Source organism: Cephus cinctus, unplaced genomic scaffold, assembly GCF_000341935.2.
Source record: "Cephus cinctus unplaced genomic scaffold, Ccin1 Ccin1_scaffold1343, whole genome shotgun sequence".
NCBI lineage: Eukaryota > Metazoa > Arthropoda > Insecta > Hymenoptera > Cephidae > Cephus > Cephus cinctus.
This window is the reverse complement of record NW_014333756.1, coordinates 992,358-1,016,792: the sequence shown is the minus strand read 5'-3', so window position 1 is coordinate 1,016,792 and position 24,435 is coordinate 992,358. Positions and strand designations below refer to the sequence as shown.

The 24,435-nt window shown below is 41.2% G+C and overlaps 5 long non-coding RNA genes across 11 annotated transcripts in view; 2 read left to right on the top strand and 3 right to left on the bottom strand.

Annotated features, from left to right (window-relative positions):
• Positions 1–1,738: 1,738 nt before the first annotated feature.
• LOC107272972 lies at positions 1,739–7,190 on the bottom strand. Its single transcript, XR_001539097.2, has 6 exons — positions 7,005–7,190; positions 6,782–6,935; positions 2,848–5,521; positions 2,517–2,725; positions 2,219–2,443; positions 1,739–2,159 (listed from the first exon to the last, which is right to left on the bottom strand). It is a non-coding gene; the product is annotated as an uncharacterized LOC107272972 (long non-coding RNA).
• Positions 7,191–7,489: 299 nt separating this feature from the next.
• LOC112495142 lies at positions 7,490–10,298 on the top strand. The gene is made up of 3 exons (XR_003061435.1): positions 7,490–7,892; positions 8,052–8,271; positions 8,365–10,298. It is a non-coding gene; the product is annotated as an uncharacterized LOC112495142 (long non-coding RNA).
• A 108-nt stretch (positions 10,299–10,406) lies between these two features.
• On the bottom strand, positions 10,407–14,599 carry LOC107273048. Of its 3 annotated transcripts, none has more exons than XR_003061426.1 (6): positions 14,468–14,599; positions 13,603–14,263; positions 12,873–13,465; positions 12,585–12,687; positions 12,398–12,489; positions 10,407–10,928 (listed from the first exon to the last, which is right to left on the bottom strand). It is a non-coding gene; the product is annotated as an uncharacterized LOC107273048 (long non-coding RNA). The 3 variants fall into 3 exon arrangements; XR_003061427.1 differs by having other exon boundaries at positions 10,407–10,920; XR_001539126.2 differs by lacking the exon at positions 10,407–10,928 and having other exon boundaries at positions 12,017–12,489.
• The window catches only part of LOC112495140, a 28,835-nt gene continuing 18,569 nt past the window's right edge, over positions 14,170–24,435 (top strand). The window contains exons 1-3 of one of the 2 annotated variants that reach the window (XR_003061431.1): positions 14,170–14,306; positions 14,532–14,739; positions 21,886–21,984. This is a non-coding gene — a long non-coding RNA (uncharacterized LOC112495140). Of the gene's footprint in view, positions 14,307–14,461; positions 14,740–21,885; positions 21,985–24,435 lie in introns of both variants that reach the window. The other variant, XR_003061432.1, reaches the window with a different exon arrangement.
• On the bottom strand, positions 19,373–23,152 carry LOC107273049. Of its 4 annotated transcripts, XR_001539130.2 has the most exons (7): positions 22,691–23,152; positions 22,040–22,156; positions 21,766–21,965; positions 21,204–21,509; positions 21,020–21,107; positions 20,833–20,897; positions 19,373–20,729 (listed from the first exon to the last, which is right to left on the bottom strand). It is a non-coding gene; the product is annotated as an uncharacterized LOC107273049 (long non-coding RNA). The 4 variants fall into 4 exon arrangements; XR_001539128.2 differs by having other exon boundaries at positions 20,989–21,107; positions 22,040–23,152; XR_001539127.2 differs by having other exon boundaries at positions 22,040–23,152.

Here is a 24,435-nt window from a genome sequence, read left to right as displayed (position 1 = left end):
TCATTTATTCTAGGTTATATAGAATTATCAATGTGGACCTTTCAAACACCAGAGGCTAGTGGCGATGAAGAAGCTCCGAAGGCTTCTCGTACAGGGTAGTCATAATGGCCTCACCGTCAGGGCTGGCGTTATTTTCATCGACATCCATCTTCGCGAGGTGCAGCCGCCGCTAGAGCCGAGCTTCCTGACAGAGACTGATGTTCCATGCTCGCGCACAGGCTACGATAGTGATATTGGTGGCGCACACAATCCACCAAGTTAGACATCAAGAGTATAGACGTCACCTGATTTATCACTCGGCGCTCAATCATGAAATGAGCCGCCATATTGCGCGTTCAGACAGTGCAGACTCACCCTGGTAATGCATGGGGATCTGTTCAAGTGCCCATATGACCATTAGTCACAGGGACGGGACCCAAATGAATTTACGACTATTATCTCATGCGCTACCATTTTTTGTTTAGGTCTCAAAACTTTCTACTTTGAGATCCTTCAGTCTTGCATATGATACTTTAAACGTTAATTCGATGAACAAACTATATTTTAACATTTCATCTGCTTTCACAATTTTCAATCCGTCAGTTTAACAAATTTTTTTTCCGATTTACAAAAGATGGAGAGTTCATTTAATCCTTTGGTGACCAAAAACCTTTTTTCTAGAGCCACAATGATGAATCGAATAGGCTACTCGTTAAGGTTGTATCACTATCCACGATTGATAGTGTCATGGTGTCAATGGAAAGACCGATAGAGGAAAGAGAGAGACAGAGAGAAACTAAGTCGTATACCCTAAAGGGAAGGATGAGTAATAGGACCGATGATAAGTCGATCTGTCAGACATGTAATTTATACCTAATTGTTAGACGTGACGTGGAATAAATGGGCATAGGGCAGCTGTCAGTCTGAGCACCTTTTGTTATGCTCCTCTCTATACCTTACTCTATTATACCATCAAAATGTATAAGTTATGGGAGACATCGGTAAGTGGGTGGTCAGTATATTATATATATGTACTATACGATATAACATCATCATTTAGGTCAAAGGTGAAATCGCAAGAGCTTGTATCAATTTTATGTTCAGCCTCATTGATTAGAGTAGTAACTATATATACGGCATCTATACCGTAAATATATTATATATCATATACTATACTTTCCAGTATAATATAAAATCAAATCTAAAGGTTATGCGTACGTGTTGACATATCCTGGTTCGTTTATTAATCAGAAAAATATCGTTGGTTTCAATCGAATTTAACGAGCGAAAAGTAATTACGGATTCCGGGGTATTTCCAGGAACGTGAAATATCCGTTTTCATTGAATACGAGAACGCGATGCTTTGTCAGTAGGTTGACAAATGCTTGTGGCTTATTGTATGATATATATCTATATTATATGTATATATATAATCCACTAGAATATCCTTTCTAAACCTGGCTTCTTTTTACGTCCGAATTCATCTGCCTCTCCCCACGAATTTTACGTCCTAGGGTCAAAGCCGCAATTGTACAGGACGAATGTCGCTGCATTGTAAATATCGACGAAGGCATTATAAATGAGGTTAACGTAATATATATATATTGACATCGTATAGGAGGTTATATATATGTATAGCAGTAGAAATAGCATAACCTCAATATGTGCTATGTAAAATCCAGTCATTTGTCACTGACAATTATTCAAATAATAACTTCGTTCGTTTGAAGGAAACAATTTAAAAATGAAAAATGGCACTTCTCCGAATTTGGTAATAATAGTTTTAAATAACCCGCGTCTATCAAGTTAGAAATAATATTGGATAGAGCATTAACACTTTCGTACTTGATGTGGCCCCATCAATTCAAGTCATATACGTCACCCGGAATAGATAAGTGATTGCTGCTCTTCTTTGTACGTATTATACCATCTGAATCCAGATATTTCAGCACCTGCGGTACTCCAGTCAATTAGGTTCACATTATTATAATGAAAGAAATGATAATTGATACGTGTATAATTGCTATTCAAATTATATCTCACAACTCGTATTTCATTAGTTAGAACCACGTGACATTTCTAATAAAATAATTATAGAATTGATTAAGACTAAAACGTATATAACATTCGGTCAGCGGATTGGATTATTATTTTTCTCCTCATCGCGCAATAGGTGGATTCTGAAAATAGGATTGAAATGATTTTTCGTGCAAATTTACGTAACCAGTATTTGGATTACATTTTATCGGACGAAATCTGTCTTATGGTGACCTCGTGGGATTTCTATTGGTTCTTGGACGCTTCATCAATAAACGTCACGTTTGCGTGACAGGTTCTGGTATCCTCCTAGGGACCCGGTATGCTGAATAATTACAGAGACGTAATTTTTCAAAATACCGTGACACGATTCCAATCGTTTGTTCAAATATAGGTTGACCTCTGTGGGTTTAGCTGCTTAGAAATTCTAAAAGAAAAATTTATTGAATTTATCATCCATCGATGCTCTCCTATCGATTGGTATATGAATCTTGACGAACCGTCGCGACGCCTCGTTTCATGGGTTATACCACGTCCCGACGCTTGAATGTGGACTGCGTTGTAGATTGATTGACAGACGGAAGAGAATAACGTCAATACGTCATATGAGCATCGCCGGACAAATTTATTTTGGAAAGGACGTCTGAATTGTTTGGAAATAATTATTATTGATTTTATCAATAATTCGTGACGATTTGATCGATTTTTCCTAAGGGTATAAAAAAAGATCATTACAATCGATACGTGATTTATTTCTGGTGTATATTGATTATTAGATTAATTTGACTTTTTCTTGGTTGATAGAGAAAGTCTGGATTTTTTAATACTTACGGTGACTAGGCGTTGTTCGATGAGCAAAATCTCAATCATAGGGGTTGATTCAGGAGGCGTTAACCATGTAAGGTTAGAGACGATTTTTCTACCTCTTGATATTCCATTATTATAAAAATTCAAAAGCACTTTTCTATCTTTTGATTATCCTCCTTCCCTCCTGTACTGCACCCTCTGACTGTGTCTCTCTCTCTCTCTCTGTACCTGCCAACCCTAGAATAGCTCGTTCTGCATTGAGCTCGGGGCGAGCAGGTGCTCGTCATTTCTGACAATGTGCAATTGACAGCTGCGGAATGAGAAACCGGTCGATCGATTGAAAATTATTAAAAATTGCCTGCGGCATGTTACGTCACATAAGCAAAAGGATACCATTGTGTCAATCGACAAGTTTATTCCGTCGTCACGTTTGAACTTTCAACCATTTTTTATATCCCAGACACAAATTCCATTCGGTATATTTGATTTGTTGTAAAAAAATTTGTTAATTACGTTTTTAAAAATTCTTTAAAAAAATTGCATGCGAAAAAGAAAACTAGTCAAATAGCGAAATGTAATATGCAAAATATACCTCACATTACGAATGGTCAGGAGACTCGAAGGGAATTAAAATTATTCGGAACGGACAACCACAGCGGGAGAGCAGACAGCCGCGGTACATCCTCGTTAGAGAAGCCGTCGGATCCAAGAGCGCGTTTCACATTTTTAACAGCGGATTTCTCTCCTGACAGCCGTCCGGCCACATTACCGTCTAAAAACAATATACGGGCCCCATGCTCGGGGATATCTCCCTTTCCTCGTCAACTGTCCTACGTGTCCACGTGTCCGCCTTTACGGAGTAGAGACTCATCGGAGATGACGCAGGCTGTTCCATTCCTGTCGTAAGTTCCACGTCCTGCCATTTTCAATATAAGTTACGTGTGTCTTTCAAAAAGTAGTAATACCGGTCCGCCATAGCACTGGGTAGCCATAACGCGTAACGACGTAAGTCATGTGTCCGGATTATAAACGTAAATTGAAATCGTACATTAAAATTGAACTTTATATATGTTTGAAAAATATCCTTCTTTTTTTAAATATTTTATATATAAAAATACATATAAAGAAACATGATGGTCATTCTCTTGACTATCGTATTCGTTATTCAGATCTCTTACTGACTAATTGCAAGTACGACGACGCTCGCGCCATCTACGTCGACATTGTTAACTGTCACGTAATTCCTAATAGCGTATGACTTACCCGCTACACAAGTATTAACCGGTAATAGTGTTACGTAAAAACGGATTAAGAGTTCGCGCGAGGGTCGGCCATGCGTGCTTTTCGTTTGTCGGCGCAGCCGAGGGAAGCCGTCACGTCGTGGTGCCGCAGGCCGACAAACGAGACGTGACGTCGACTGATATACAGATACATTCAGCGAGTGGTGCCGTAGATATATTGTAAAGGTTGCGTCGCGACGACTGCGTCGAGGTTGACGGTGAGGTTTTATGGGAACGTGGTAGTGACGTTCCGTGTTACTAGACCCTATATATATAACGACTTGGCGATGGGGCGAAGAGACATTATCCGCTCACGTCGTCGGCAACGTAAATAGAGAAAATGAGAAAACGTCTGTCGGAGTGAGTACGCCTCGCTTCTCCTCGACAAGCTGTCAGAGCATCGCGATGCCATACGTCCTCTGCCTACCACCTACTATCCTCGCGTCGCCAGACATCACCTAGTAGTTTATATAGGGATCTGCTGTACCGACTGCTACAATTTTAGCATGCGACAAATCTCTGCATATTTGTATCTATAATGTTGGCTCCTGCGAATGAATGGTACAAATAGAAATGAATTTGTTGAATTATTGGCATTACTGATATTGGAATATACAATAAAACGTGAATTGAAAATATTTGAATATGTTAGCGTTTTAGATTTTTTTTGTGACTGCAATGATGATCAGGTTCTACGAAGGGTATAAAGATGAAGTGGATATGTGATTTGATTTTATAAGACATGGAGGATGTTCGGTATGGATTGGTGGTCGAGTGAGTCTTTATCCAAGAAATCCAACGGGACAGTTCTTTGGATTATTTATGTCTAGCCGAAGTCGAAACCACCCCTGACACGTGGGAGAACGATGTGGACAAGAAAACGATCAGTTTATCCAGCGTCGAACACGTCGGACAGGGTGCAGCTGCTGTCCCGTCCCAACTTGATAGTTCTCGACCCTCAATACCGTAGCAGAATCTCATCCCCCTTTTGCACCGGGGCTGAACCGCATCCCCGTCCGCGAAATCCCCAGGGGGGTGCACGGATTGAATTAGCAGGGTTGCCGTGTTTGGGGTACGGGGGTGGATGGTTCTTCGTGGAGGAGTCAGAGGTGGCTCGTCCTGGTGGTGGCTAAGGGAGTCACCTCTAATCCCCGTGACCCGACAACACCGCCTGCCGCAGGGGTCGTGCCAGGGTTCTTCAGACTGCCACCAGGAGTGGCGGCAGCATTTGCTCGATAACTCGGGGTAAGTAGGACATCAATCACGAGCTGACACTAGCGCTAAGTAATGAGCGCACCACGACTTACGACATGACCGACCTGCACGCCAACCCCTTAATATCCACTGGCGTGGCTGAGCGTAAATCACTGCCTCCTGTTTTCTGCTGGCAGCCGAGAATCAAGATTCACTGGAGGCATCTGGATCATCAGACGATCGTATTAAAATATATTTGAAAAAAAAAGAAGTTATAAAGAATTTTCTAGGTTTTGTATCTTTCGGATTTTATTTTCCAACGTAAGAAAGTAATACTAGACCACCGTGAACTGACAAAGTCAACATCGCGGAACGACGTTAACGATAATAAGCAAGCCTATCTAAATCCATATTAATGCAATCGCACTGTCATCTCGACAGTACGGCATATGCATATCAAAGGGGCCTGTACATCATGGTAGACGGCCTCCGTAATCTCAGATGATTACGGTTATGAACTGTGGGGTTAGACGCACCCCCGACTGTACTAGGTAGGCACCGAACGAGGCAGCCTATCGTCAGATCATAAATGGCGCGAGGATAACTGCCAGGCGAGGCGGCGAATACAAGCGTTGGTGATTAACGCCAAGGCCTTCCCACCACAACTCGTTAAACGGAGGGGATGTATATTACGATATAATGGGGGTACAGGCTATATCAAAATTTTCGAAAACTTTTGGTATATGTATAAGGTATCTGAGGAGAGGTTACCGTAGGGATCATTAAGCTAAGGTAGTACCTAATGAACCAAAGAATTAAATTAGGTTAAGGGGTACACTCGGGCAATAAATATTTATATTATTTATTAATTAATCAATACTCATCCTGCAGCATGATAATAAATATCGATATTAACTTTTATCCTCGCGCTATTCAGAATATGAGACGTCAAGCTTATTCACGTAATTCGACACGGCTCTTAGGGGATAAAAACTAATATATTTACCCGCTGGCAGTGTGTCTCTTTGAAATAGGGTGTAACTTTGATGTGCATCATATATACAGTATCCAGCTAAGGTAGCGGGGTTATTAAGCACCGGGGTCACCGTTATCTCGACGACGTAGCCACCTAGGGGCCGATCTGACGCATTAACACCCCACGTATAAATACTCCGCTTTGCATCTGAATGTCCTATTTACCGTTTAAATAATATTTATGCTAATGGCCGAATAAAAATTCATTTAGTGGAACGGGGGATGCTGTTCCGCTCGCTCGAGTAATACCTACTAATTTGTGTCGTAAATGAAATCGTAAAGTCAGCTTCATCCGGAGCCTGACGGGGGGTATGAATGCGCACGCGCCATCTATGCGGACGAGAGGTGAAACAGAAATTTACAGTCGGCACATAGGAAAGCAAATAAAAACGACGTCTACGGATTACGATACAATGGAGTCTACAGCAGTGAATTATGTGCATCCTTACCAGCAAGACTTTTCGCACCTTGAGTGCGCGTCATCTCTTGGGAAATTCACGATGCATCTTCCTGCAATAAAATGCATAATCCACTCCACGGACCCATGGCGTATACACGGTGTAAATATTCCCTGTGAGAGTTTTATTCCATCGTTTCTCCGTACTGTTTTACCATATGTTTGTCCTTAGTTTTTTGACATCTATTGTTATACATTTCTATCTTAAAACTTACGTAACATTCACAAAAGGCTGGCCGGGCTATGAAGTTTTGTGTTGAGTCCACGTCGTACGGATAAAGGGCACAGCTTGTAACCAGAGTGTCATACACGGATCGCGTGTGACACAGGGTATGATTGACGAGCGTCATTTCCTGCGGCACGAAACGACGGCGGCGACGGTCGTGCAGTGCGCACCTACCGTACACATAGTAAAGCTAGAGACTGGTAGGTGGAAGCCATAAACGTAAACACGCCGTTGGAGCCCACGTTGGACCCCCTCTCTGTGGCCCCATAAATCATACGGCACTGTTGTAGCTAGCGCATTGCTCTCTCCTAGGTTTATTGCACATTAAAGGGTTCGCGGGATTACGTGTCTGGTGTAGAGTGACACGTACGAATCTAGATTTACATCTTTTAATCGTACGAGAGTGGACGGTGAAAAAATGGCGGCTTTTGCGAAAACACTGGTGGAGAAAAAAGAGTGAGTAACGATACCACTTACAGGAGTTTCTATGACAGATATTTTTTTTATTACCAAACCTCTGGTGGGATAACAGAAAATTTTATATCTAGGGAATTTTTATGAGATTTTTACACCTAGGGTACTTGGAATGCCTCTGGTAACTATGTTTATATCAACATTCCTAGGAACTGTCTACACTTGCGTATTATCACTAGGTTGACAGTTATTTACTTTCTAGGGATATAACAGCTCTGACACATAAGCTTAAGCTTTTTAAGTCTAGTTTTCACCGAAGCGAGTGTACTGCCACACCGTGACTGGTGGCATAATGAAATTTTAATATATACCCTGTATAAAGTTACGCGAGGTACTGAAGATTTGTATCTTCATCTAGTAAGAACTTGCTGTTCCGTTAAATACGATTGCACGCAGTTGGCTTGTGAGTAACGTTTTACATTTTTACTCTTACTCTTATATCCCTCTCTCTCTCTCTCTCTTTCTCCCTCCATGTTGCCTTCTCCTTGTAGAACATCGCGTGTTGATCGCTCCTCGTCATCTGTATAAGATTATCACGTCGAGTTCTCTCTATTATTTCCAGCAACACGAAGTATTCGCATAATGAATCGCTACGAGCAGAAAGTCAGCGATTCTCGCATCGCTTACCAGCTACGAGCCGGCGATGAGATCTGCCATGTCGGGAACACTTGAAGCAGAAGGATTTATCGCAGGACGTCATCGTAAAATCATAACGACCAGTCGTCGTGAAAGTTTCATGTGCAGGAAGCCCATACGAGTGTAACGTAATATATGACAGGAAGGTGACGCATACGTTATTATTATAATACACTTTACTTATAGTCTACCTATACATATATACTTCTTTTGACTTTCTCGTTAAATTCTCTATACAGACATCAGCTGCGCTTTTGGCTAATGTCCCAAAACCTGGTGATAATTGCCGGACGGAGTATATCGCTCGGCCGTTTATCAGGAAGGAGGTCCGACATCAACAAGGCGCCAAATGACGTCAGCTGAGTGACAGACGCGTGATGCCGTCGCCGTGATAATGACATTTGCCACGTTAGACAGGGGGGTAATGAGCTACCCGGTGACGGGGATGAGACAAGCTCGACAAGTGACCTCCTTGGCACCCCTCAGTCTCTTAGTCAAGATTGTTCCACGGGTTACCAACCCTCTGGCTTCCCCTTCCGTCCATCTGTCATTAGACGTCATTTATTTGTCGTTAGAGTTCACTTGGGTCGTACTCTTTTTTTTCTTTTTATTTATTTTTTTTCTTCCTCGAAGAACGAACTTCACTGCGAATGTTTCTCAAATTCAATTTTCAGGAGGATATTCCAGACGTCGGAATCTTCTTTTGGAGATGGTCCAAAGCTTTTGAACAATATTGAGATGTGTATATGTCTCTTGGTGAATCAAGGATTATGCTACAGCGGATGCTGTGACATTGAAAAATTTTATATTTCATCACTGCGAGGCGGCCTGATATTGATATCGTTGATACACGACTACCCTTATCTTGTGCGGGGTGACTCGTGCGAGGGTGGGCACGTGTGTTGCCGGAGGGAGGGGCAAAGAAAGGAGAGTGAACAGACGTAAAGAAGGGACAAAGAGACGTGGTTACTGTAAGGGAGATCGAGAGAGAGAATGATACAGGGAGAAAAGCACGGAACCGGGTATAATACCGTAGCTGTGTTTTATGGTCTCCCCCGTTTCCTATTTCGACACAAATGCGTTATTATGCGAAGTTTTATGCATGGAATATGTTGCGCATGCTGAGCTTCCGATATATCATTTAAATAAAGCCCTGCCGCCTGAACGAAGCAAAGTATTGGATAGTTCAAAATGACAATTGCACAAAACTTGTCTTAACTACAAGTACGATGCTTAGACCATATTGAAAAGTGGTTTTAGGCGGGAGCTTTCGAAATTCACTAACATAGTAATAGTGCCCAAAAACGTCATTTCTCATGTATCACTAGAAAACAGTGGCTGTATTCGACAGTCAGTCGAATACGAAGCAGAAGTGTATCAATATTAAACCAGAATCGTATTAGCCAATAGAGCGCTGTTATGCTTTTGGCGCGAAATTCAAATTTAATTCTTCGAGAATGTAACTTTCGCGTTAGCCAACGATACACAATGTATCGTGAGATATAAATATTCGAGGATAACAACAATAGTGATAACTCTACCTTCGGGAAGACTTGGCAATAACACGTTTATCGCTCTGGCATAGCAGAGAAATCAGAATAGTCCTGAGATTTACGAGGGGTTGTAAAAGTTAACCCTTCTCGCGCGGTTATCTCGCGAGTCCCTCCATCCCATTTCTATCGAGAGAAAAGATTTAGAGACAGTCGGCTACCCTGTCACGAACCTTACGACACGAGAGAAATATCTCTACTTACGGAACACCCTATATGGAGTGTATGTCGATCAGAAGTGTCGATCAATCAGAATACAAATTCGCGCGCGTAAAAATCGTACGATATTGCTTCTCCCAGGATTCAAGAATCTATCTGGTTGGATATATATGTGCATACATATATGTATATATATATTAGCCACGTGTATTGGGCGTCGCGACTCCCAACTACCTACTACACGCAGTATATACTTATACAGTATATATATATATATTTGCCTGCGTTTTCTTCCTTCACGCGTCTTCCTCTCTCTCAGTCACGAAACGCCGGATACTTCGCGACGCACGGAAATGTTTTACGAGGGACCATAAAACAATCCCATTTATGGACGTCATATTTTATCGTTGATAACCGGTGGGAGATTTAAAATAGACGGCCCCGCTGTGTCTGCCTCGCGGCGATTTATGAGTTCGGATATTACAGATATATACGGATCTTAATTAAAAAAAAAAAAGGGGGTACATAAGGCCATCGCAAATGTAACACAATGAATAGCAATGAACAAAAGGTGTCAGGAACGTCATTATATTCGTACAAGATCTGGGGAAAGCAATTCGTCGGATGACGATTTGCAAATTATTGTAATTTATGCAATTTATTTAAAGTCAATCGACAGTTACGTGATAATCGTCTGGAACAGTGATGATTAGTAATTTTATTGATTGCGCATTGTATATATAAGTATACAATCACCATAAGACCGTACAGACTTCAAGCCGTCTTTGGCGTCATCCTCGTATTTTTTCATTCAGAACTGCCATTAATTCCCTAAGATGGCGAGCTGCGATTAACGGGAGAACAGCTGCAGCCTTCAACGTGGGATCGCACACGCGATCCTTCCTTCTTGGAAGGAAAAGGCGAGACCCCTCTTGCTAACTTTTTAGAAGACGATATAGGCACACGCACTCGCACGTGGTCGCATGTGTACTCACGTACGTCGTAATGCAGGAATCATCGTCTGAACTCGTCAGACTCCTTGGGCCCGTCCATCCACGCCAATGATTTCTCACTGCACTCTGTGAACTGTGAAGCTGAAATCTTTTTAGGGTTAAATGACTCTGACCCCTGTGACACGTGATTGAGAAGATTGAATGTAGGATTAATCGTACAGTGTATATAGATATAATTGAAAACATGTAATTGATAAGAGAACATAAAATCAGATGCGTCCATCATTATAGATATTTTCCATAACATTTTCTCCACGCATGTACAACCTTAAGAAATTATTTGCAATAATGTCATCGAATAGAACAGGATTGATCGTATCTAAATTAGTGACTTTGGTAAAAAAAATGTTCATGTAAAAATATTAATTTTCATTTAGTATGAAAATAATTACATATATACACATTATATACGTATATACACATCTGGTACAGATGACTGTTCGCATGGCGCGTAGGATTCACCTTCCCAAATTGTGTCCTATAAATCCGGCGTCGTTTCAGGAAATTCAGTCCAAACCGGAAATTAAATGGGTATTATCGAGTTGACAGTTTCCAAAGTTCCGTATGAGTTATTGCGAAAATCGGAAATTACGTATTACATCGTGCGAGAACATTAGTACGTATAGCCCGTACCTTGTGGCATATAAAAAAAAAGCAGTACGTACCACCCTATAGAGAGTAAATTTACCATTGACTTACAGGTAATCCCAACGATGAAAATGTCCATTACAGCAAGTGTTAATTTCCTTCGAGTCCCTTATGTATTTCACGCCTAGGTACCGACGGTGGCGGATCAAAGAAGTGCCTGCCGGGTAACGCTGTCGGTAAAGCAGGAATGCTTTTAATTGCAACGCAGCAATCTACACGTACGTACGGTATTAATTAAAGTAACATTGTTTCGCGTTTAATTGCATCAATTGTACAGTAGGCTTAGTAGCGGCAACGATGAGTGACGAGTACCCCTTTATGGTAGTCAACGCCATAGCGTTCAGTCAACCTAACGTGACGTCCTGCTTCTGTTTTCCTTTATGACGTGTATATATATATATATATATATATATTGGCGGCATTCTTATCATCTCTCAGAGCGTTTCACGCGTGCAAAAGTCCCTGCTTCTGTTTTCCTTTATGACGTGTAGAGTACCCCTTTATGGTAGTCAACGCCATAGCGTTCAGTCAACCTAACGTGACGTCCTGCTTCTGTTTTCCTTTATGACGTGTATATATATATATATATATATATATTGGCGGCATTCTTATCATCTCTCAGAGCGTTTCACGCGTGCAAAAGTCCACGCACGTTCACTCAACTTCCCGTACGAGTCAGCTCACGTTTATACATAGGGACACGCACTACAGGCATAGCTCTGAGCCAGCGACACGACACATTCTCTTCTGGCTGCTTGCAAAAAGCTGCCGTCACAGCTTTGCTGCCTCACCGTGCACGTAATAAAGTCATGAATTACGTATCTTGCGTGCCCGTCTCTGGCACGCATAGAGATACAGCTATAGAATGCACGTATCACGTACACAGAGTACTACCAACTCACCGACAGTAATTAGCGCTTGTTTGATCAGGTCGCACGAACGTGCGTGCACCAGGACGTATGAGATACCCTCTCTCGTAGGAAAGCTTTTGTTTCTGGAAAAAAAGAAGTCTGGTATCAGAGTACTAATACGGTTGTGACAGCGATAGTAAAGGTTCGACCACGTCCCTGAAGTTGATTTAGGATATACCTGAGTGCTGGACAATAGTTGCGTATGCCGGAGTCAGGAATGACAGGGTTAAAGGTCCCTGACCTCTTCTGGGTGGATCGTGTAGGTGGACCAGTCAGAGATGCTGGATGTGAATGTGATAAAATTAGAAGAAAAAATTTTAATTAACAGAAATTAAGTCAGAGGTCGTTAGTTGATTTTAGGACAGACTGTAGTAGGATTGGGTAATGGTTAGGATTTTATAGAGTCGCGGTCCAGGATTTGGATGATGTTTGAAGTAGACGACGTGCTATCAATAGCAACACATACCTGGGATAAATGGAATGGAACTTTTTGTCCTTGGCTGGACCTCGTACTAGTGGATGATGATTTTGGGACAGTACCCGATGTTCGGTATTCTTTTGTTTTATAGTACCTGAAGAAGAGTATTCGGTTAGAGAGATTTGAGAGAGGGGCGGAGAGGGTTATAGGGAACGTAGAATCGACTGGTGGATTTCACAGAAGCGGTTGGGACTCTTGGACGATCGTGCTGCCGCCTTGTGGAGGACTAGTCGCACCAGGACTATAACTCACGCCAGTGCTCAGGAATGCCGCCGTTTCGGTATTTATGCGACGGAGTTATGGTAATATTGAGAAAGAAACAAACAACGGAATGCCCGACAACCGGCACACGGTTGTCCAGCCGAGACCTCCCGGCTATGCGATACTTTGCTCCTGGCATCGCCAACTCCCAGAACGGGAGCCACCCTGAGCTCACGACTTCCACCACGAATTTATTGAAACGTCGCGCGATCTTCGCCGTATTCGTGTCGTCTCTGGTGGAAACGAATATCCATAGTCTACTGTTACTGCTATAGCATTTAGGTTAGGTTGGTACTGGATGAGGGTGTCACTGAAGGATCCTGAAATTTTTATTTTCATTACGGTCATAACTCCATAGTAAAAAATTATTGCTTAGCTTTTAATTAATATATTTATACAAAATACGACTTTTAATAAGAAAAAATTGTATATGCATCAAGGGAAACTGTGTACCAACCTTCGTTAGTCTGAATGGATTAACGTTCAATCGGCCAAGTGACTTTGATTTGAACCCACTCTCACGTCTGCCTGCACGTGTGTCCCCTATGCATCTCCCTTACCCTGGCGAGTTTGTCGCGCAATCATTTATTCCCCAGCAGGCATTTTAATTACGCTGATTTATGACGGCTTGTAGCAGCAGCAGCAGTAACAACGGCATATACACGATACAGTCATCAGTGCGGATACGCGATGGCGTGCTGCTGTTATTTCTTTCTCTCTCTTTCTCTCTCTGTCATTTCTCTTATTTTTACTCTTTCTCTTTCTCACTCTTTGCACGACCCTTCGTGTACTGCACTACAGAGAACTGTTGAACACTGTATACATATAGAGGGGCAGTATAAAGCCATAGTAGATGTACGTAACGTTCAAGCGACCGATCGGCTAGTCTCCCGTCAGAGAACAGTGGTGCCCTCTCTCGCCTGGAGGCTTCGGTGTTTTATAGTTTAATCGTAAATCACAATCGTTAATTTCACTGAACGTCAGATGGCGTCGTACGAGGAATCATGATGCACGTCGTGCGATTAATCTTGCCGGAAAAAGCTGCTATCCGAAAGTTTATGGCCGCTCCCGTATCGGACGTTTCGGCGGAATAACAAGGAACGATAACGAAGCCATGTCTACGATAAAATAAAAATGTCTAGTGCAAAAACTATTTACCAAGTGAGTCTAAATAGTAGTAGAAATAAAATCAAGGCCAGTGATAAAATGATAAATTTCCAAAATTTTGATACAATAAAAATTAGTCTATAATCAATAATCATAAAAAATGTTGATGAGCAATAAATTTGTTTTTAATAAAAAATATTTATACGCAGACTTACCTTTGGTCCAGAGCACTTCTGGAAAAAGATATCGGGTCAAGTCAGTATCCGTTTTATTCCGTAGCGATGAAGTGAAGTGAAGTGACGGAGTCCGAGATGTCAGCAGCGTAAGAGCGTCGCGACGCAAGAGACAAGGAGCACGCAAGCCGTCACGCTCGCCCTCTTAATTACCAAATAAGCGTACATGGAGATGCGAGTCAGCAGTACGACGTGTAAGTTAAGGCAGTAACACACTGCGCGATCCGCACAGTCCAGCTCAGCCCAACGAACAGGTAATTGCAGTTTTTACCCGAGCTTGTCTCCCCATGTTGATTGATGGACGGTCGGCCATCTTGAGTGCGTCGCGTAAGGATAAACAACTTCCTTTGTCGGAGAAGAGCAAGCCGGAGCCGCCTTTGAGTGCTCGGCTGCGCGAATCGCGCAATGAATTAGCAGCTTGATCGGCCCGTATATACACAGGGTTTGCTTACCTAAAGACTCTACTTCACTCTGCTCTTCTGTTTGACTTATCCATCTCGATTTTACTTTGTCCTGCCGATCCCACTGAGTTTCGACAATTCTACTATACATACACACTCCCTTGTCTTATTCGAATACTTCCTCCATTCAACTTACGTGCCCGTCGTAACTCCAGAGTCCATCCTTTCCGCTGTTCTGTTACTTCGCAAAAGACTCAGGTAGACGCATTTGGAATGTACCTTGCGAGACAGTGTTACGTAGAGGGACATTCAAGTTATTCAAATCAACCGCCAAAAAGTCAAGAGGCATCCCGTGCCATTTGCAGACCACAACTCTGAACGATTGACTGTGGTTTTTCATGCTAGCCGCCATCTTGCATGCCATTAAATTAAATCCGTATATATCTATATATGTACTTAAATTGCACCACAGATACGTCCCGATATCTTACAATATTTTACAACAATTTTTTGTTACTTTTCCAAAAATAACCGATTCAATATACGTACCACGTATTACAGTGTTTATGAATTATGTCAGACCGTTAGACACGTGTTATTTATAAAAGAAGACTGACACGGCGGTTTTCATTAGTACAGTATAACCGTGCAATCCAGAGGAGTATATTAGGACATAAATTCCTTGCAGCAGCACCCCGGTATAACCGGGTCGGTATGATCTGCGTATTTTAAAGTTATCGCGCGCCATAAAGGCGAGAGTTTATTTTCTATGTGGCAATTTGGCGCCGCGGCTGCTAAACCGTAATCCTGGGGAAGAAGGACGAAAAGCATAGAAGTAACACACAGAGCCGCCTAGCGGCTCGCGTAGGAACTTACCAAGCTGTGCTGGAATGTTTTCAAGCTGTTGGCAGGATTTGTGGCGTATTCCATGCTGCTCTTTCAAGAGTAGCAGAGGAACGTTCTTCAGTTGTTTTTTTTTAAAGCGATACATCAACCTATATACCTATATACAGTCGTTAACTATCAAAAGGAAAAGAAAAGTTAACTCTAATTACGTCTTACTGACTAGCTCCAGATCCATCGACGTTAACGGCACCCGCAGGAGATGAATTAAAGCAGGCATACCACATTAACCGTCGGCGAGTAAACTCTTCCTTTTTCATTTTCACCCTTTTGCGGTTTTAAACCCGTCATTCGCGGCTTGTACGGGTACGGAAAGGTCTGCGTCTATATAGATATACCAAGCCTATAGATATTCCAGGTAGCACGAAGGAGAGGAGGCAGGCAATGAGTCGTAACTCAAGCCACCCTTTTATACGTATGTTGGCATGGGTGTAGGTTAGGTTAGTAGGTATCTGACTACCTGCGCGAGTCTACGTATAGATACGCAGGTACACACTTCGTTTCATCCATCGTAAAGCTGGAAGCCGTATTGGCTGTCAAGTTAGCCGCGCCGCAAATGTATTTTATTACGACGCGGACGGGAGTCTCCATGTTTTACGCCATTCCCTCTTACGGGCTGACAGCTGACACTCCAATATTATTATTCACTGCCGACTAGCCAACCGACCAGTTATCGTCCTCGTGACGCCCGCCGGCCTCACCGCTTTTTAACCCAGTCAACTTATATTTATATGGACTACAGCCAATCGATTATTATATTAATCGAACCGATCCCCCGCTGATAAGCGAATTTCTATATCGTTCTCACTACAACATCACCCGTATTTATTTCTCTGATCGAACGCTAAAGCCCAGTGGCATCACGGACAGAAAGAAAATAATAAAAAGTTACAGCTACTTTTCATGAATATTTAAACGCGTCACACTATTTACCTTATGGATTCGCCATGCTTAGTATGAAATCAACGAAACATCACGATGTACAGTTATATACATATATAGAAACTCCATACAATAAATCCTAGTATTGTCTATACGCGTTCAGTATAATTTTCATTCCCACAGTCCATTCCGTAACGGAATCCCACTAGCAGACGATCGTTGCTTTGAAATTTCTATAAATTGTACATGATACTTACAGACATGTATATATATATATATAACAGTCCAAGTCTGCATTCAGTACCGTATGCAAAGGCGACACGTATAAAGGCTTGTAAGCTTAACGCTCCGAGTAGATTCTGTGTCGAGTAGAGAACGTGTGTTTATCATGATCCCACATCAGATCGGCACACGGCTGGATGAACGGACTAGAGGTACCAACTAACTAGTGTTCTATATCACATTCGGCATCGAGTTAATCAGCGTACGATCCATGGATCCGATGGTGAAAGCCCGTTAGTGCTAGCAGCGGTACGAATATAATTCTGCCTTCGACTGTACCAATCGGGTGTACGTTGTAAATATAGTAATAGTGGTGTATTATATGTATATATATATATATGTATACACGGGCATGGTCGTTTCTACATTTTGTACTCTTATTGTTTTCTCTGTTATGTTCTGTTATGTTCTGTCCACTGGATACAGACGCCTCGAAGCTATTCCCAACGGCCTGGCCTTCTCTCGCCGTCTCCTCTGTTCCCTGTCTCACAATTAATTAACCTGTCAGTCCGTATGTCATTACGTTACGTTAGTTTTACCCTGCCAGCCTAATTAGATCCGAAGCCAATGATAATAATGCCGTTTTAATTTGGCCGTGTACACCGTGTAAAGTTCGATCGATATTATATATTGTATGGAGATTTATTTACGGTGGGAGACTCATGTCCTAATTAACCATCTGAGATTATCAGGAGCGTCGCGACGGCTGCTAACAATTCGAAAAGGATATTCTGGATGACAATTTTTTTTTGTAATTATTTCTTTGGATCTTAAATTTTTTGATATTACTCATTAGAGTGTTTGTCGTTGACTTAAAATTTTGTGTAATTAATGCTAATTTATTGCTTTATTATTTTTCATGTATTTTATTACGCTTTAGTGGGTACGTTTATTATTTTATAGGTTAGGTATACGCTGTCACGTTTAAATTGAATGGATTTAAATGTTTATTTCATTCTTTATGCACGCATTGCGTCATAAAACTGGAAGAGCCGCTTTAATTATGATTTTATTAGACATCCTTGTCGAATTAATTTATATGCCGTTCTTACGACGCTTAATAGAATTTTCGTTGGAGCAGCTTGGCCGCGATAAAATTATATATTCAAAAAGTCGTATCTTCGTCAGCCTTTGACTGTTAGCTGTTGAAAAATTGGGTCGGGTCGATCGTTTTATGAGGGCTGTAAAATTTAACTGGTGTCTCAATTGAATAACAGTATACGTCATATATGTATATATTCGCATAATAAACATCCCCCAATCGTCCCTCGACTTCCGTCCTCATTTTACAGTTTCACGGAAACTAAAAGATCGCTGCGACTTAGCACCCATAAACTTACCATTGGGAAATTACTTTCCCGATACTGCCGGCTCTCCTTAATGGGCTCCAGTCGACGACTGACGATTATTATTCATACACGCGAAATTACCGAATGCGTCGTCTATAAACGCGCCATAATGATTCGTACACCGGAGACATAATTAAGGTTAACACGAACGTGCCAATCGCCGCTGGCATGCGAATTAATAAATATTACCGACTGAGAGCGTAGCCAAGTTTTTCTCGTGTTTTCGTACCCTAGCGTCAATCCGAGGTACTAACGTAAGGCTAGGCGGGAAATTCGAATGATGAACTTGGACGATTCTAATTTTCAATTCACCGAATGATCAATTAAAATCTTAGATCAGCCGATCCAGTCTTCCGGAACAACGAACACCAGTATTTTAGTACCTACCAAAAATAAGGAAACTTCAATATCGGAACTTCCCAGCCTCGATGATGCCGACTGGAACACATTTGCGAGACGTCGGCAATAAGCTGAAATTAGACGCGGCATCCATCCGGAAGCCATGAATCTCAATAAGAATTTTGGCCGCGAAAGCCTCAGAACTAAAATTCCAAGATATTTCAAATCCCCCGAGGGATTATAAGAGAATTTTTTATATAAAGCCGAAACGTCGATTCCGTTCCACGAAATTATGATCTCGACACACTCACCGTTCACAACGGGGATTACGTATACAAGTCCCAAGAGTCGAGTTTACGTCAGTCCCCAGAATTGCAGCAGTGTGTTCCAGAATTGTCACTGTCAAAGTTAAAAATAATTATCTCGTAAGTCGTGGTCGTAAATCAATCTTTATGGGGGCGTATATGCTATACGTTTATATACGTATCTCCTACGTAAATATATATATATATATATATAGTTAGGTACCAACTATTGAGCATCACAAGTTAGGCAATCGGTTAATACGTTTATATACGTATCTCCTACGTAAATTGTGTTCCAGAATTGTCACTGTCAAAGTTAAAAATAATTATCTCGTAAGTCGTGGTCGTAAATCAATCTTTATGGGGGCGTATATGCTATACGTTTATATACGTATCTCCTACGTAAATATATATATATATATATATATAGTTAGGTACCAACTATTGAGCATCACAAGTTAGGCAATCGGTTAAGGCATGTCGTGTTGAAGCTACTTTATTACAGGCACCAAGATCGTATATTACCGTATATCTCGGTATAATGCCTCGATTGTAAAATTAAAATATATTTCGAGTATATGCTAATGACAGTAAACCCGTAGGGTCATAAATTTCTATCTGGTAGCTCCTGACCGTGATATAAAAGTTACAGTCTAAACGAAAGGACCGCGTTAATCTTCCTCCTTTTCCATCAAGCCACCTCTATATCTATATATTACACGTATACGAAAGAATATCCTTGCCCCTTCATTACCCATTTCAATATACGACTCGCGATTGATACTTAACGTTATCGACGGCTATATACCAGTATATACCATTAAAAAAATAACAAAGCACTATATATCAGGACCTTAGAGTGCCTTTCTATCGGCATGGCGCCAAGAAGCTGTCCCCATACCGACGACTAGTTTTGATAGCCTCCGTGCTACGCGTTACGACACCTTTTAAATGTCTTCTCGTATTATTTATCGCCAGACGGCCCCGTTATTTGTTTTCTACAGAAAATGTTTGTCCTCGCGACACATTTCTTTCGCCCGCAAAAATTCGTGACTCCGTCGCTCCTTGGGCTCTCGTGGCAGATTTTAGCGATCTGACAAATTTGCTTCTCGTCTCCTTTGGCTTTTCGACAGCGAGACCAATTCCGCAAGGCATTTATTTTCTTGCGGTATTCCTTTGTATTTTGTCTTTTAGAATATAACAAAGGTATACTCTGTACGCTATATATCGAGACTATATATATATATGTATACGAAGGTTGTGTTAATTATAAATAATAATTATAATTATCAAGATGGCGGCTCCATATAACGTTCAAAAGACGTATAAACGTGACAGTAATTTCGTATGAAAGAAGTATCGCCCTAGAAGTGAGATACAGGTGAACGACGCTTTATAGCGTGGAAGCTCTGCTATAATTAATGTTAATAGCCGTAATGGCAAATGTTAATGGCAAGTGCCGACTGACTAATCTTAATTTATGTGACACTAAAACCACTTCCATATATTCCCAACTTAATGTGCACGATAAGATCGCCAGATTAAGATATTATATGGCTGCGCCGACACAAACTGGTTGTTGCTTGGAATGTATCCCGGAGGTGTGTAACTGTAGATACTAACTGCTAAATGTTTAATTAATTTCACTTATTTACACTGTACAGGCCAGCGTCCGAACGAGCCAGATTAATAATGCGCGTGAGAGCGATTAATTTTTATGTCGTGGCGTAATTAGAGTGCTGATCTTAGGCTCTGCTACCGTCGTGATTAACAGCTCGATCATCTGTAACATCGATATGCATACCTGAGAATTTCCATTATTTCAACGTAAAACTCGAATAATTACACTGCCGTATATACTAATTAGTGTACCAGGTTGTACCAACCTGTGATACTTGTTGGTGCATTAGTTATCCGTGGAAGCTGAATTAGTAATGCAGCTGGTAACAAACTGTAATATCACAGTTACATGTATTAGAATATATTAGAAAAATGATAAATAAAGCTTTAAATGAATATTCAACGTGAACCATAAAATATACCTATTACAAGATTTTTAAATTAACATCGTACCGAGACTGTGTCAGAGCTCTTAATAATAAAGACTGGCATTGGTGAATTGGCCAGTTTCAGCCGCCATGGCCGTGTCGGTAGGTACAGCCTGTTTATGATCAGGTCCATTAAATCTAATTTATTATATTCCCCGATAGGCAGTAAAGATAATAGTCCTATCGGGCAGATTAATTGCATTACTTACTTACGGTGCCCTCTCGAAGTGGCCACCATGTTTTATTTTTTTCTTCTCCTTCTCCTTTCTCTCTCCCTCTCTCTCTCTCTCTCTCTCTCTCTCTATCTACCCCCCTCTCTCTCTCTCTCCCCTCCCTCTTACTCTCTGCAGGCCATCAAACTTTTTTACATCCGCAGCCTCTTATCTCTTAATGCAGCTTTCATATCTCCCTGGACCACTGATCTTGTCTGTCTTCCTTTCACGGTGCAGAGTCACATGGTCGAGTACTTGTAAAACCAGAGAAAACCTGGTAAACCATTACCGTTACAATTTCCTCTGAAAGATAACCTCCTTACTATGTTAAACCAATAAACGGGCTCGGTAATCGTGCGAGAAGTGTTCCGAGTTCTGTATGAATGGTTTGCAACATTCTTACCGCCAACGCAGTCGGTCCGAGATACTACGTACGTTATGTAGGCTGTTTGAATTATGGTGCTAACTTATATTACGTATAAAGCGCTGAGATTCCGTTCGCACTATAATTTACGGCAATTTCTGTCGGTGCGCTTTAATGATATGGAAGCCCACTGACCTTTTGCACGGTACTTGCTGATTTTATGTTTTTCATGCTGTCCGCTTGGAAATAATTTTTTTTCTTTTGTTTCTCTTTATGCTCCATCATGCTCGGTGCTTGCGATACGTGGTGTTTCAGGGACGTTATCTCTGTCGACATTATAAATTGGCAGCTGTGGCTGCTATAGCGTTGCATCATGGAGACAGGAGGTGTCAATTCTGAAAATTATGGACTCGCGTAAGATTTTAAACAAGTGTTATTCTTTCTTAATGGATTTTTTATTTTATCGTACCGTTCTCTTGGCGTCTTTAATGAGGCGTGATGGAGGAAACGAAAATCCAATGATTTACGTCCGTGTTTCTTCTCGGGCTTATTTCTAGGCTTCTCGTTGTACTTCGGTGAGATATAACTTTTTAATGATAACGAGGTATAAATTGCTTTTTATTCTCGATTTCTCGAGAACGTATGTGCATGTTAAATTTAATATTCAAGGAACAGATGACATTTTTGTCACGATATAAAAGTTCTATGAAACCGCTGTTTACCCAGCGATATATCTTGAGACGTCACTGAAATGCTTTTAAAGATTTCTCGAGTCTCTAAGGTCATCGTACATTTTTATGCGAGGTCCAGGACAATTTTTCAAACGCCCATACTCTTCCCACAAAGAGCCGTGCCCTCTGATTCACATATCAATTTATCCGATTCAAATGCGCTTTATACGTCACATTAACAATTTCCAGATACAAAGTATCATAATTTCAGAGTGAACGACCCATTAACCAAAATTAATTCGAAATCCATATAAATTCAAAATGCCATCAATTTGCAATAAATACAAGCCAGCTACGTTCCGTACGACACGTAAGCCATAAATCTTCCGTTGTATAAAATAAATAAAAAGATTTAAAAAAGTAGTTATACACGATCCATGTTCACATACCTGTATCAGAGCAGATAGAAAAATAAAGATTGTCAAGCAGGAACCGTTCGTTGTCTTCCGGCATAGTTTATGGATTCAGACACAAGAATAATCCCAAGACAGGTTATGAGTTAATGTATCGGTTTGGGGTAATGCTAGCATGGGCATTGATGTATGCCTAGCATTTGGCCGCGGTCAACTAACAAGGCAACCAGCTGCCATCCAGTCTTGAGGAAATCTATCTGTCTGTCGAGAGCCGGACAATGGCGATACGTCTTCGTCTTCCTTAGTTCCGAGATTCGACTATCGAGTGACTTCGCTTTGTCTCGGTCGGAGCTATGACTTATGGGTATCTTCTTTACCGACCGAGTCATTCGTACGGTAAGCTATTTATCGACTGTTCCTTGCGGTATGATCAGACCGCTGTCGTTCGTAAATCTCAGGTAAATTCGACGCGGTTCGATGAGCCCGGAGTTGCGTGAGAGAACGAGAGAGAGAGAGAGAGAGAGAGAGAGAGAGTAAGTAAACAAGAGAGACAGAAGGACAGAGAAAATTATACCTGTAAGAGTATTCGTTGGTATTCGAAGGGAAGGTCCCTCGAATGTGGCACGCCATGTAACCGCAAGATTTATGGTTATTTAGTGATTCTTTGGTAAGCTTTAGAGATGTACACATACACATAATACGGTATACGAGGTACATTGAATAAACCGTACGAAGTTGAGACGTTGGTTTACGACGTCTGAGCGTCGGATATGCGTCGCGGTACGATTACGAAGTTATTGATTATGGATCAGGGACATATTGATACTGGGGAGACTGACTTTAATAGCTCATATATAAGAGCTTTATTAATGACGCTTATATGAATGCGTACAGGTAAAAATAATGTTAGAAATAAAAAAGCTAACCTGTGACATTATTAATTTAAATTGTTTCGATACTGTAATTAATGACACTCGCGGTCGATAGTCATAATTAAAATATATTCACTTATAATTATCCTTAATGGCCATTAAGGCACGCATAAATTATAAGAATCGCGATTCATAACGACTTTTAAGGAGTCTCAACACGCGATGATGAGATGGCACTATTTACGTCAGCTTATTTTGCGTAGGGCTAATTGGTCAAAATAAGATTTTGCATGCGATAAACGTGTAAAGCAGTTGCGTGTCCTATATCGTGTTACGTTGATAAATTCATGTATGACGACGTCACAGGAAGGAACTATAATTCAGTAGGCTGAAACCCGCTTTGATAAAAAAATTAAATATAAAGTAAATCAAATTAATTTAATATAATACATATATACACATATATATTTATATAAGAATCGATTGGGTTAATTGGTTCAGATTTTTGCATAGCTCAACCTGTCATATTTATTCGTGTGAGGCCATAATCTTCGTGGGCAGTGACTGTATAGATTGGCTACCATAAAGTTCGGGTGGCTGTTGGTAATAGCGTGCACGATAATGATCACGATAATAATGATGTATTAATTCTTAGAAAGTCAGCCAGTAAGTAGCCGGCGTGTAATTTATCAGAGCCTTATACGACTATTCCTCCACGCATCCCAACGGCATTCTGGGTAATCGTGTAATATAATTAATGGGCATACGTGTGTTTGCCATTGATGCCCGCTTATAAATCACAGGATTTTATACGTCCCCCAGGTAACATTAAGTACCATTATCACCTGGCATAATCATACGTTTCTCAACCGCGAAGAATGATGCTAGCCTTTGGCAATGGACCAGTAT